General features: G+C 45.5%; 1 long non-coding RNA gene and 1 pseudogene across 1 annotated transcript in view; both read right to left on the bottom strand.

The window, feature by feature from the left end:
• Nucleotides 1–12,354, bottom strand: part of LOC139054175 (uncharacterized) — a 34,253-nt gene extending 21,899 nt beyond the window's left edge. Inside the window, exons 1-2 of the long non-coding RNA XR_011511058.1 lie at nucleotides 12,292–12,354; nucleotides 3,846–3,959 (exon numbers count right to left, since the gene is read on the bottom strand). This is a non-coding gene — a long non-coding RNA (uncharacterized lncRNA). The remainder of the gene's footprint in view (nucleotides 1–3,845; nucleotides 3,960–12,291) is intronic.
• A 1,110-nt stretch (nucleotides 12,355–13,464) lies between these two features.
• LOC135916001 (programmed cell death protein 2 pseudogene) lies at nucleotides 13,465–14,844 on the bottom strand (annotated as a pseudogene).
• Between the last annotated feature and the right edge of the window lie 21 nt (nucleotides 14,845–14,865).

Here is a 14,865-nt window from a genome sequence, read left to right as displayed (position 1 = left end):
CAGCTATATAAAAATTTTCAGGTGATGCCCGAGGACCTTGTATGGTGACAAGGTAAGTCCTGCCATTATTCAGACGCCAAACAGCAAGTGCATTATGGGACACAAACCGCAGTTTCCGAATACTTTGTGGAGTGGAGTCGTTTGGGTCGAGGTCGTGAAGGAAGCATCGCTGCAAGTTAGGTCCTGACGCAAAATATGTCTGTGTTAGCAAATATTTATTAGTTGTCACTGGTATTCTTCCTATATCGCATATCTTTTGCACGTCATCCAGAGAGGCAAGGTGGACTGTGTATTACAGCGTTCCAGGCTTAATGTACAGCGAACCCGTGGTAGCCACGGGTGCAAAGACACTGATCAATAACATGCCGCATTGCTTTTGGGGAGGTGGAAGCAATATCAAACCTAATGATTGGCCTGATATGGACAGTGAAAGATGGGTCAGAAAAGGGAGTCAGATAAGAAATGGTGGAGACCTCAAGGACGGCCATTACCTTCTTAAGTGGTGGCATCACTGCGGCATCATCAGGTGTCTCAGTAATACAGGAAGCCAATTAGTCCTTGCAGCAAGAGAGCACTGTAAGTCAATGTCCTGGTGTTGTCCTTTGAGAAAATCTGGTGTTGCAATCCCTGGCTGCTCAGCCAGGTGTTCGTCCATGGAGGCTCGCATGCTCGAGGCGATGTCTGGAAGCCATGGCTGGTCAAACGGCGCCATGTCTGAAGCGCCAGTGCTTGCATGTGTCTGGACTACCGGTGACTGCAGTGCTGCGGCTGCGGGTTGCTGCCCACCAACAGAGCTCGGCGTGGCCATTTCAGGCCTAGCCACAGCGCCCCATCTCCGGGCGCATACGTTCAGTTGAAGATAGGGTGAATGCTTGGTGTTGGTCGGTTTCGATGATGACGCTCTATATACTTCTGGTCAGCTTGTATGTCCTGTACGGGCTAAAAACTTTCTTCAAACACATGAAAACTAAAGAGCCTGATGTAGCCGCAACTACCTCAGAGTTTTTGTCGTCTTCTGTCATCAGACAGGTATGTTTGTAGGTTTTAATATAGTCCGCGAATGCCACATATTTGCCAATGAGATAAACGTAATGTCATCAGCATAGACTTCAGTAGGTACATCTTCATGACATGAAAAATCATTATATTCACGACAGCTTCAAAATGCAATTCATGCTTGAATACATTGGAAAGTTGGCTTTCGAGCTGGTTGACTAATATCACCAGTTAAAATGCTATCTATATAAGCTTTTGCAAGGTAGAGAGTGACCAACACCGCATACTGCCTTTGGCACCATGAAAACTTAATACGATTTTCAAGGTCAATATGAGCTTGCCATATTGAGCAACCTAGGCTGATAACAATATGAATATGGCCCAGGTTCTTTCTCTAATTAAGGAAATTCATATCGTGAATATGTAGAGTCTTTTGATCAACTTTACAAAATTTTAAATTCAAGCAATGGGTCTCATATTGTCTAACACATAACTGTCCCTCGAATTTTTAAGCAAGAGTATCATGTTTGCAGTTTTCTATTCCAATGACAGTTATGCCCTTCTGACTGAATTGATTATTTCTAGAGAATAACTTTGCGATTGGGGCCCAGCGCCCCCACTAGAAAACTTAAAAACATCTGACAATTCGGACAAGCAGATTTCACTAAAATCTTCATCAGTCGAGGAGATCAACGGAGGTGGCAGAAGTTGGGGAACAAGCGACTTTCCAACCTCCTAGTGACAACTTCTAACTAATCATTTATGTATTTGGGAAACAGAACTGTTGACCCTGCTTTTACTGTCAAAGCAATAATTAAAGCGTAGAAAGCTACACATTGCATGTTTACTGATTTAGAAAGGAAATCAAAATGTTTAATGTTATAATTGTCCTTTACCTTCAACACGGTTGGTTGAAAAAATTCACCAATGATTACGATACTCCCTAATGCGAAATTTGAGCGCAGCTTTATACATGTTTTCATATTGCGAAATATTGAGGCAAAGAATTTAAGAGAGACATGCATCAGAGTTGGCAATCATCGAAAATCTGATCTGCAGGTCAAGCACATTGGCTTTTATATGTGACCTGCCGTGGTTGCACAGGTGGCTATGGTGTTGGGCTGCTAAGCACGAAGTCACAGGATCGAATCCCAGCCACGGCGGTCACATTTCTGTGGGGGCAAAATGCGAAAACTCCCATCTACTTAGATTTAGGTGCATGTTAAAGAACCCCAGGTGGTCCCAATTTCCGGAGTCCCCTACTATAGCGTGCCTCATAATCAAATCATAGTTTTGGCACGTAAAACGCCAGAATTAAATTTTTGTTATATGTAACTCGTCGAATGTACCATTGTAATCGCTAGTACCGCGTGACCTCCAGAAAGTACTACACAATTCGCGTCAAGCATACAATCAGATTACAAAAGAATCGCAATCCATGACAATCGAAACAAGCGCGAGCTGACACGAGCAGACAAAGGTACAAAATGAGCAATCCAGCTGAGACCAGTTACGAGTACCCATCGAGCGGTTGGGTGGGTCCTCATGACACCAATTTCCTGTGTGCATGTCACTGAAGGGGCCGCTCTCATTGGTCTCATTGGCCGTTCGCAGCTCACATCTTTCATATCTCGCTCCACGTTCGCTCTTTCATCTTTTGCTGTGCTCATTTGCTCGGTTACGCCGACGAGGACGCTCACCGCTGGAACGGGCGCCTTAGAGCTGCACTCTTAAGCACCTGCAAGGAATTTACACTACATCTAATGTTGCGGGCATTATGTAACAGTCTCTTCTGAGTCGCCTTTCTTCCTCTGAATTCATGCAAACAATCTTCATTCCACCGAGGTGAATTATTTTTCATCGATTGATTTATGCGTTTTATTGGCGCAAGGGCCAATTCTGGCCAAAGAGCACCAAATTGGATTATATTTAACTTACCGTACCACAAATTCAGTTTTCTTACATCCTTTTAAACAGAAGAAATCCTCAATGTATTCAAATTAAAAAATTGCACCAGAAAAACAGGGAAGTCAATGAGGATCGCAAGAAATTTTCCAAACGATCACTGGATCTAGTGGTTCATACAATGGTTTACAAACAAGCCAAGCATACAAGAGTAGTTCTTATCTGTCTAAACCTGACCAAACAAGCAATGTACTCAATTTCACACAATGTAGTTTAAAGGGTTTAGCCTTTTAAGGCACTTCTTACACTTAAATTGCATTAACTTTAAACTGCATTTAAATTAGAGTACACTCATTACTACACTCATTACTAATTAGCTCATACAGGTTGTACACTCATTAGCTGCTCAATGCTTTGTCACCACTCATTACAACTAACGATCTAGCGGTGGCACTATCACTTTCGTCTTTTAGCTCATACGAAGAAACTGTTCTTTCTGCTACGTGAAACTGCTCAAATTCATCCCCCGACACACGGGTGAACTCAAGTGAAGTGAACCCCTCTCTTTTATGCTGAAGGACCCTTTACCAAAAGAAGTTTTGTCACTGACATATATGGTACGGTGCAATCTTCTTTGTAATTTCTTTATGTTTTCAGTGAGCAACACAGCAAAGGACATATGGCGCTGCCTTCTTAAACCAAAACTGACACAACAATAAAATAGGAAGGTATCTGGTCAAATTGCATCACTGCTATGTATAAAATCAGTTTTTTGAGCAACAAAATTAGTAATAAGGGGCCATTGTGTTTCATCAAGTTTTGTTTTGTGTAAGAACTGCACGCGACATTACCCTTCTAGGCTCACAATAGTGTTCGGATGTCTCCTGGCCCTACCACAAGGGACTTTCACCGAAAAGGATACTCCTTTGTCATATGTCACCCACGTGAACGCCTTCCCGATAGGTGTCCCCTGGTCAATGAGCCTTTGGAATGCCCATATGTTAGGGGCATTAGACAACTCCAGTGCAGACACAGAGGAGAAAAAGGCAAAGATTCGTCTGAAAGGCGAAACATAGATAGCGATAGCAACGTGTAAGAAAACTACATGAAGCAAGGTTTGTAGTTTTATCAGCCTTATGAAGTGCCGTAGGCATTCGCTAACTAATTAAATTATAACAAGCATGGTGTCATGCGTGTACAGGCAGACATGACCAGATCTCACTCGATGACCGCGAAAAGTTGCTGTCACAACGTTGGCATGAAGAGCGGAAGCAGCGGCGAGCGGATTCTCCTCCATGCTGCCTCTCACTACAACGTGAACTAGGTACGCGAGAACACAGCGCACAATTAGACGCCATCAGCCATCTCAGGTCGCCTACATTTGCACCCACTGCAAATTACCTATAAGATAGGGTGATGCAGCCACGGCCGAACTACAAGAGGATACGGGGTGGAGAGGAGAGGGTGGAGGGCGCAGGGTACTCCACCCCCCCCTCCCCCCTAGCGCGAGCTTACCTCCCTGCTTCCCCCCTTGCACTCACAAGAAGACAGTGTGCATCTTTCCTAGCACCCTCCCTTGCGTGCGCGAGAAGACGTCGTGCAGTGCATCAATTGAGCCATCATCTTCGGCTCACCCTCACAGGCTTTGCCTCGCACCTACAGCATATGGCGCGTGCTCATGATCTTATTGCCCCACGTCGACAACTGAAATTCACCTGCAGTGTCCATAATAGCCAAAGCAATTTTTAAAAAATGGTGAAGATTAGGCTTGCTCAGCAGTGCAGTTGAAGGAGTATTAATTTATCACTAGCCTGACCAACCACAATGCACAAAGAGTGGCATTGGGCAATTTATCTCCACGGTTGGATTAAGAATCGAATGGCTCCACATCTGCATAGTGCATATTTAATACAGTGAATGGTACATCAATTTCGTATAGTTGTTGGGCTGACTATAGAGAGATTAAAAATTGTGGCTCTTTTAATTGCATTGTACTGCTCTTGATCCAGCTCTGAACCAACAAAGCTATTGTCATATTCATGTCAATAGAACCAAGTACAGAGTTGGTGAGCCAATGGTTGTATGTGCACAACCTAGTTGAAAGGGTACTGTGGCCCAAGAACATTCAACCCTCTGAGTGCCATTCTTTTTTGTTGGTTTAGTGGACATTTCATGGCTACATACAAGTTGATTCTTCATCATCGTGTCCCATTTCAGAATTCATCAACATTTTATAGATTCCTTTGCTTGTGAACGTGCGGATGGACCTGACACACTGGCTCACCATGGCTGCCATGCTGAGGCATAAGGGCAGAGCATAGAGACATCTGTTCTATTTGCTGTCACAAATTTAACTTACAAGTTTTGTGTGCTTAGGTGACCTCTCTCTATACAGCACCACAGATACACAACATTCTTTTTTTCCACGAGTTGCTTTGGGAGAGGCAGAGAATGCACTGAAAACACAAAATGAGTATGCACGGGAGAAGCAGGTGTTGTGCAAGGGTGGGTCACCAAGGTATCTAGGGAGTGGCAGTGTAAGGGTTAAACAAAGCTTGATTTGCACTGCAGCATGGTGAATTTTAAATGGCCATACACAATGCATCTACATGTCCTCGAACAGTTTAAAAGAAAAAAGCAAGAAAAATTCCAAGCCTGCCACTCATTACCAGCCCAGCATCATGCCTCCCCCTCATCCTCCATTCAGCCCTTTACGAAGTTGCCAGAGGCAAAGGTAAATTGCACGGTTGCTTGAATAGTGAAATTTCCTATACTTTCTTATTTACTGGTTTCTTATATCCAATATTTTCTATATTTACTTAATATTTCATATATTAAGTTTGCACTTGGTAAAAAAGAAATCAGACTTACATCTCTTTCAGGTATGGTGCACACATTTGTGTGTGCAATTTGTTTTTTGCCAGTTATACGTCCAACAAGGGCAAAAAAAAATGCGACAGATATTGCGACAGAGAACCACTCATGTGAGGCAACCCCCCTGCATACTTAATGCATCTCCATTTCACTTCAATGTGCTGTGTACTACAGACAACCACTTTTCTGACAGCACTGTCATGTTGCCAAGTTCTGACAGTAACAGTGAAAGAATGATTTTTCCTTTCTCATAATGCTTGCAACTGATAATTACATTGTGTATGCACTTCAAGCTGCCGATTCAATTCTTATGCAAAAGTACTACATGACTGACCGCACAATTACTATTTAATTACTCCATAATTATTACAGTTCACTACAAATACATAAGGCACCATTCTACAACCTTGTCTTTCTTGCAATGGCGTGTCAAGTGCCTTGGAATAAAGTGCAAATTTGACCCATTTGTAGACAGTCAATTATTCATGCCTGAAGGGGCTTTACATTGACAGATGCGTGTAATGCCATTCACAATTGGGCCATCGGGAAAACTGAGGAGCTGAGCTTGTAAATGATTGTAAACAACCGGTTTCAATTACTTGAGGAACCATGGTAATAACAGTAATGAAACAAGGGAACAGCATGTTACCAGATGCACATGCAGTGCTGTGCATGCTGAAGGAGAGAAGTGTGATCCTACAGCAATGCACATTGTTTTAAATGGATGCTAACATGGCGAGACTGGCTAAATTAAATAAATCGGAACAAGTTTATATGTAGACTACCTAAAAGCGAGCCATTCTTATTGAGCGACTAGAAGTTATCTGCCCCGTGCGTTCAAATACCAGTGCCCCACCCCAACAACTGCACCTATGCTGCAGCATAATCATTTCGAAACCTTCACATCCATCGTTCCGTCTTCCTCGAGACTGCAATAAGTATTTTTGTCCTTATATATTCGAAAGAAACAAATATTTGACAACTTCAAATAGTGAATACTCAAATTGAATGCAAATCAGGGACTACAGTAGGGGCCATTCAATTTGTACACCAAACTTGGAATATTTGCATGCACCTAGTAATTTGTATTCAAGGTAGCTTTAACTCACTTTCTTGAGAATCATATTTGCTTACATCTTTTTTTTTTTAATTCAGGAGGCATTTATCGGCATTTATTTTCCTGGGAAAATTCATTCCTTATCGACGCCTATTTTTTACAGTAACACCTTTTTCTGCATTATCAGCACTTTGAAAAACTGCGCACAAAAATTTATATTGGGAGGGAAACAGCAACACGAGAAAGCTTTATTGTCTTAAAAGGCAGCGAGGCAAATTACCCAATTATTTAAATTATTCTTTGAGAAAGCTTTCTCCTAAAGGCAAATTACTTATTGTTATTGTGTCCACAAGTTAGCATGTAACTGCTTGTTTATTTAACAAATAGATACATACTTAATAAAATAAAAAGCCGCCACCCAAGCACTCCATCCGTACACAGGGCTAACCACCAAAGCTGAAACGTGCGGCCCCGGTGTATATCACCGGGTTAATCCCAACAGTTCAATAAATGACAGCTTGGTAGGCTGCCAGATCTTCAGTACGCAGTTGCTGTTTGCGCTCGGCTACCTGAGCCTGTTCTTGTGCCCTGGCTGCAGCATCCACACGCCGTGGATGAGTTCGTTCCTGGTTCTGCTCGCGGTGTTGCGGATCGAAAGCTGCCTCTTCCTAAGGAGTATGTATGGCGCATGGCCTTGTCATTTTGGAGGTGGAGAGTGTGAGTGAGTGAAAAACTTTTATAGCTCTAGATTCACTGGTCTTCTGCGGTCTTCAGATGGCTTCGTCCATCTTCTAGCACAACGGTCGGTTGCCCTTAGTGCAGGGCTCCGCTGGATGCTGCTGCCAGTTGTGCTTACCAAATCAGACCTTCTTGGTCGACTCGGCGATCGCTGGAGAGCACTCCCTCCCATTGCTCCGCACTCGGGTTTGGTATAACGGGTACGTCTATCTTCTGGCATGCCCACGTTATGTGATACAGCGTGGGTGTTTCGTGGCACCAAGGGCATTTGTCATTGTATTGTGTGGGATACATTTTACCGAGTACGTTTAGGTTCGGGTACGAGCCCGTTTGTAGCTGCCTCCACTCGACAGAGTCCTCTTTGCTAAGGAAGTTGTGTGGTGGTGGATACCGCTTTCTGCAGTCCTTGTAGTAATTTAGTATCGCCGAATAGTCTTGGGGTACAGGTTCGGTCCCCTCGTGGTCGCCTACGTTGGATGCTCGGTAATAAGTGTACCCTCGAGCTATCCTGTCCGCCTCTTGGTTCCCTGCCACTCCCGTGTGTCCCGGCATCCATACTACCGTATGCCTAATTGGTTCTTTTGGTTTTCGTTGTGTTATGTGGTCTCCGGAGCGGAGTATGCGGAGCGCTCCATGCCCTATTTTGCCGCATAGGTAGTTGCGGCACGCCGTTTGTGAGTCTGTAAGGATTGTTAGAGACCGTTTAGACCGAAAACCCTCCACTGCCGCTAGAGCGACAGCCGCTTCTTCAGCCTCGACTATCGTACAGCCTTGTAGTGATGTGTTGGTGATCTCGCATAGGTTCGAATCAATCACCCTTGCTACTGCGTTGCTGTTGCTCTGCCCCGCTGCTCTGGCATATGTGACTGCATCCACATATACCGTCGTTTCTTGGGGTGCTAGTGTCTTTTGTAGGTATTCAGCCCTCGTCTCTCTGTGTGCTTTGTGTAGGTTGGGATCCATGTTCCGGGATATGGGTGCTACATTTAGTGTGTTGCGATACTCGTCCGGAATTGTTTCGGTCCTCTGTATCTCTTGTAGTTAATCAGCGCAGCCTAGTTTCTTCAGGAGCTCCCTGCCAGATGGGGTCTGCTGTAGTCTGCGTTGTTGGAAGACTAGTTCCGCCTCTTTCAATTCCTCGAAGGTGTTGTGTAGTCCTAAGGCTAGGAGCTTTTCGGTTGAGGTGTTGTGGGGAAGGTGGAGTAGGGTTTTGTAGGCTTTACGTAGAATCGTGTCCGCCTGTTGTACCTCACTCTTGATGGCATTGTAGTATGGGAGGCTGTATGCCACTCGGCTGACGACCAGGCTTCTGACCAGCTTGAGTGTGTCCTCCTCTCGCATGCCGTGGTGTCTGTGTGAGATGCGCGTGATCATGCGGGCCACTTGTAGGGTGGATGCCTTGAGTAGGGCGAGGGTGTAGGTGCAGCATTGGTTTGACTGTATCCACATCCCCAGGATTCTGATGAGCGTCTTTTCCGGTATCGGCTTGCCCTCGAGGTAGACGTTGAGCTTTAACTCGTCGCTGGTGGGGACTGTGCGGTTTTGCTTTCCTCTCCAAACTCTCAGGAGCTCGGACTTCTCAGTGGAGCAGGCTAGCCCCCTTGCTCTGACGTTGTCCTCTACGCAGGTGGCTGCCTCTTGTAACTTCTCTTCTTTCTCTCTGAGCGAGCCTGTGTTAACGCAGATGGTGATGTCGTCGGCATACACGGCATGGTGTATGCCGTCGATTTCTTTTAACTGTTTTGCCAAGTAAATCATGGCTATGTTGAAAAGCGTGGAGGAGATGACCGACCCTTGAGGCATCCCTTTGTTTGGAGTAAGGAACTTCTCTGATCGGAGCTCTCCCAGGCCAATCGTTGCCATTCTGTTTGAAAGGAAGGCTTTGACGTAGCCTTAGACTCTCCTCCCGCTGTTCAGGTCGTTCATGCCCGTGAGGATAGCCTCGTGGCTTACATTGTCAAAAGCCCCCTTGATATCCAATGCCATTATTATATTCTTCCCGCTCCTGGGGACATTCCTGAGTAGTTCTTTGATTTGAACCAGTATGTCTTGGGTCGATAATTTTGCTCTGAAGCCGAACATGTTGTGGGGATACAGTTCGTTGTCCTCCATGTACTGTTGTAGTCTCAGCGTCACCACTCGTTCGTACAGTTTTCCCAGGCATGATGTGAGCGAGATCGGTCCGAGGTTCTCAATTTGCAGTTTCTTGCCCGGTTTAGGAATCATGACTACCTCCGCATGCTTCCACTCCTTGGGGACGGTCTCAGCTTCCCAGTGTTTGTTGAGAAAGTCGGTTAATTCTGCAACTAACTCTTCGCTGAGGTTGCGGATGAGTGCGTTATTGATCTTGTCTGCACCTGCGGCCGTGTTTCTGGTTGTGTTTCGAATCGCTGCGTAAACCTCTTCTCGCCTGATGGGTCTGTCCAGGTTAACGTTTTCTCTTCCTCGGTAGCGCTCTGCGTAAGCTGCTGGGTTTGTGTCCCCGAAACACTTAACATGTACCTTCTCCAGGAGTTCCGAGTCTGGTCCCTCAAACTGGTGGATGAACCGGTAAATGGTTTTGTTTTCTGCCTTGGTCTTGGTCGGATCTATGAAAACCTTGAGGATATGCCACGTCCTCGCTGTGTTCAAAGTTCCATTGAGGGAGTCGCTGAATTGCTGCCAATTTTGCCTTGCCAATTGCGCCGCGTACTCCTCTGCTTTCGCTGTGACTTCTGCGATCTTTATCTTTAGCTTCCTGTTGTATTTTTGTTTCTTCCACCTCTTGGTGAGCCCGCATCTAGCTTCCCACAGCTTGAGCAGTCTAGCGTCTACCTCGGGCGTCTGCGTCGTTCGCGCAATTTCTTTGGCGTACTTGCGCAGTTTTTCATTGAGCATTTTTCCCCACTCTTCTATGGATTGGATCCCGTTCTCGGCGAGATTCCTATTGCATGCCTCTCGAAAATCGCTCCAGTCCATAATTTTTGCCGATCCCAGCTGACGCCTTAGCCTGTCCGAAGTTACTTGCATCTTGAGTATGTAGTGGTCACTACCCAGGTTCTCTAACAGGTTCTTCCACACTGCTTGTTCCGCTCCTCGTATGAACGTGAGGTCGGGGCAAGTGTCGGTACTAACGCTGTTTCCGATCCTGGTTGGAGTGTCTGGGTCTGTAAAAAGGTTGCAGTCGGTGTTCTCTGCTGCCTCCGCTAGCGTTTTGCCTTTTGGGTTTGCTGTTTGGTATCCCCAGCTTTTGTCCATGGCGTTAAAGTCTCCTCGGATGATTAGTGTGCTGTCTTTTGCTAGTTTGCGTGCACCATGGAAAAGCTTGTAGAATTTTGCCTTCCTCTGTTTCGGGGGGCTGTATGCATTTACAATAAATATACTGCCCCTCTTTCTTTTCTTCTTTAGTATAATTTCTACAATCACGTGCTCTACGTTGGTGTCGGCTATCCTGTCGCGGCTTATGGCGATGAGTGCCTTGCTGACTAAGGTTGCCGTTCTTCCTTTCTCTTGAGTCTCGTAACGCGTGTATCCTGCGAGTGTTGGTGTTGTGCTCGTCTCTTGAAGCGATATGATGTCGGGTGGTGTTTGTTGTGTGTAAATGTATTGTTGGAGGAGGCCCTGCTTCTTACAGTAGCCTCTGCAGTTCCACTGTTATATATCTAAGGTTTTTTGCTTGCTTAAAGTTGTACTGGCCATGTTTAAGCCTCAGTGTTGTTTGCAGATGTGTCGGCGAGGGATGCCAGCGTGGGGCAGTGGTAGGCCTTCTCTCTAATGTTCGCGGTAAACGTCTGCTTGTGGATGCTGCTCCGGAGCTCTGCGACTTGTAATTGCACTTGATGCATTTGTTGCTGCATCATCTGCTGAACCTCTGCTTTAAACTTGGCGATATCCTCGTTGCCTGCTTGCCATGGGGCTTGGGTTTGTACGGTTTGTGGCTGCGGAGGGCTGTTCGACCTAAGGTCTTGCACTGCCTTCGTTAGCTCTGCTATTTGGCGTTCTAGCTCTTTCCGCCTAGCGCGTGATAGCTCTAATTCGCATCTCAGCGCTATTTGGAGAGAAACTGCTGCACGTGCGCTCCACTGCGATGGAGATCAAAGACGTTGCTACTGGCACAGCTAATCGAACACCACCTAGATAGCACAACGCCTCTTCACTCCGATTCATGACATCATGTTACCTGTCGTGACTGCCAGAAGATGTGGGGATGTTCCCGAGTAGGCAACACTGCTTTTGACGTCGCCACTTTAGTCATGCCGGCCTTGTCAATGGGAATTTCGGGCCAGGTTGCACAATGTTATGGATCAGAGTAAACAGGCCTTGTGCTATCTAGGTGGTGTTAGCTAATCGCGCGCCTTCCTTTCTCTCTCTCTCTCTTCTTCTTCTTTTTTTTTTTTTCCACATGTGCACGGGGTTGTGCCAGAGGAGTTTTCGGCTTGCAGGCGACTGACAGACGGACGGACGAATTGGCTAGCCATACACAGCTTCACTGTAAAACAAAAAAAGCGCACTGCAACTGTCTAGCGCACGTGGCTGACACCTGAATGGCAGTCAGCAGAGAGAAGTGGGAGTATCGGAGTAAAGAACAGGGAAAGAGTATGCGCTGATGACTGCTCCTGCTTGGAAGGCATCAACCCCATTACCACATTCCCTTCAAGTTTTCCACAGTCAGACACGACGAGGATATCCGCAGAAAGATTGGGGAGGAATGGACGCACACAAACGCTCTCTTATCCACTCACCTTTGTCATGATGCGGTTGGCAAGGGCCCCGGTATTTGGGCAAGGTTGGCAAAAACAAAACCTGCACATGCAGAAACCAACTTTTGGCCCCGCACAAGCGGAAGCTTCTGTATCAGCACCCACGCCACTTGGGAGGGCTCTGTCCCATTGTGCAAATTCAGTGCAATGAGCAATGACAAATTCCTAAATTCAGTAGTTTTCGGTTTAAACCGAATTCTTAAACTTCAAATCAGCAGCTAGCTTTTGGCATTTATCGGTAAAAAACAAATACTCCAATCATTACTTATGATCAAGAAATCACGTTTCATATACCTAAAGGTAAATGGCACACAGTGTAAAGATCCAACTACACTGGATCAGGACCTAGGTTTACACAAGGTGGTTGTGACCACCATGACTAGTAGAATGCATGAAAGTGCTGCGCGTATATTTTTCAAGTACTTTAACTTGATATGACCATATCCGCGAAACTCATAAAAAATTTTGCGAAACTGCGGGTAAGCTAAACAAATGTAGACATATCATTCCTCAACGTATAAAACTACTACTATATAACTTGTTAGCGCTTTCTCAGTTATCCTACGCCCACCTAATATGGGGCTTAAGAATAAGAACAAAAACAAACCTAAACTGACTGTTCCTAATTCAAAAGAAGTTTATGAGAATAATTGCAAACGTCCCATTTTCACACACAGCAACTCTTCAAACAATTTAACGTTATATATGTCCACGAGTGTTATAATTATCGTTTACTCCAGACATACTGTTCACCTACAAAAAAGAACAACTCTTTTTACAGCGAGATTTCAGAATTATTAACTGCTGCTGCTGCGTAAAGGGGCAGCCACCTCGTCAAGCTATAATCTCAGTAGCTTATTGTGGCTACTCCTCCTTGTGTATTTGTTCAAGAATAAAATTCAATTCAATGTGCATTCTTACTGCCACTGCAAATGCACGCAATTATGACACATCACCTAAATTCTGCAAGTTCAAATGCTCCCCCCTCCCCCCCATGCACTCAAATCCCACAAATATTTTGTCTGCTTGTTATGCCACTTGCATATTCACTAAATAAGAAATGCACTTCCCCACTTGCAAGCAGTTTGCTCACAGACGACACAGAAGTTGGTCTCCTCTCTTTAAGTATAAGAAGAGAGTAATCTAAAAAGAAAATTATTGACAAGACCACTTTTATTTATGTGCAAAGCGATAGTTATTGGTTAAATGCACTATGTGCAGAATTGTGTGATACATACTTCAATAGCGTCCACGCAAACGCACGCATCCCCGTGACAGTGTCCATACATTTGAAGCTTCTCCGGGCTGTCAGCGTTCTTTTTGCTTTGTTAAACGGTGAGCTTGGCCCGCCGTAAAAACATCCCATCCTTCACACTTTTCCAAATTCGGCGCACACAGGTAAGCTCATGACTATTCATCACATAAATTTTGCTTCCACAAATATTCTTCTTGGTATGGTTCGCTGTCGCAGGAGGCCTTGCACGTATAGACTAATAATGTCCCCCAGTCCAGGCTATCGATAGTTGACTCCGTAATGCTGTTAAGCAATTGCGGCAAAACCTGGAACTCGAAATGCCTCTGTGAACCGCACGAACAACAAGGCACGTCGCCAGGGTCACCTCTACTCGCAACCAGGAGAGGCGTACCACCCAGACTGTAGCGTAACACCTGATCAGGTGCTTTCTCAATGGTCTTCTTGAACTTCCAAAATACCTTATCTTGGCAGGTTGCCGCCATCTTGTTCAGGTCCGCGACATCTGCACCGTCACTTTCACACTCCGGATGACTGGTCATAAATTGACAGTAGTCCGCCAGCCTTTCTTCATCTGTTTTGCAGTGTTCGTCGTTGATGCAAACGTCGTCTTCTGTCTCTGTAACGAGCTCATACTCTGGAAACAGTGGCGCCGAAGTCCTTTCGCAGCTATCGAAGCACTGCGAGTTGCAACGTGCCTTGTGACCGTCTTTCCAATCCAATACTTGGTGGGACTTGGAACAATAGTGACGGCTATGGCACTTAGCGCACGCCTTGTCGCCTAAAGCACCGCATACGGCGCATATTTTGCAGAAATCTTCCGCCGAAGGGCTGTTCGGAGTGTCGGGGGATTCCACGGGAGGTTCGCTGCTGTAAAACGAGTTCTCTTTGCCCAGCTGCGACCGCAAAACTATAAAGCTGCCTGCGTCATGCTTATTTGCACAGTTCGGAGTTACGCAAACGAACACAAAGAGCGTTCTGTGAAAAGCAGAATCGACGTCGTCGCGCGGAGCATACAATTGCAGCAGCAAAACGCATGGCTCACCGCAGTTACGGCACGTAAGACGTTTGCCATTAGGAATATCTTTCAAGTGAAGCCAAGCTGGTCTTCCACCTACTTTACTGGGAAAATATCTGCTCTTTAGCGCCCATGCCACACGTTTTTCAAGAAATCCTAACTCAACAACACAGCGTGGCATCTCGTCTGCCATCGTGGAGATAGAGGCCGCCATTTCAATAGTAGTCCAGTAACTTAGCCGATCTATAGCCAATGCACTCTTAAGTAGACATGATGTAACCAGTTA

This window comes from Dermacentor albipictus, chromosome 1 (assembly GCF_038994185.2).
Source record: "Dermacentor albipictus isolate Rhodes 1998 colony chromosome 1, USDA_Dalb.pri_finalv2, whole genome shotgun sequence".
NCBI lineage: Eukaryota > Metazoa > Arthropoda > Arachnida > Ixodida > Ixodidae > Dermacentor > Dermacentor albipictus.
This window is presented reverse-complemented; position numbering and strand designations above follow the sequence as displayed.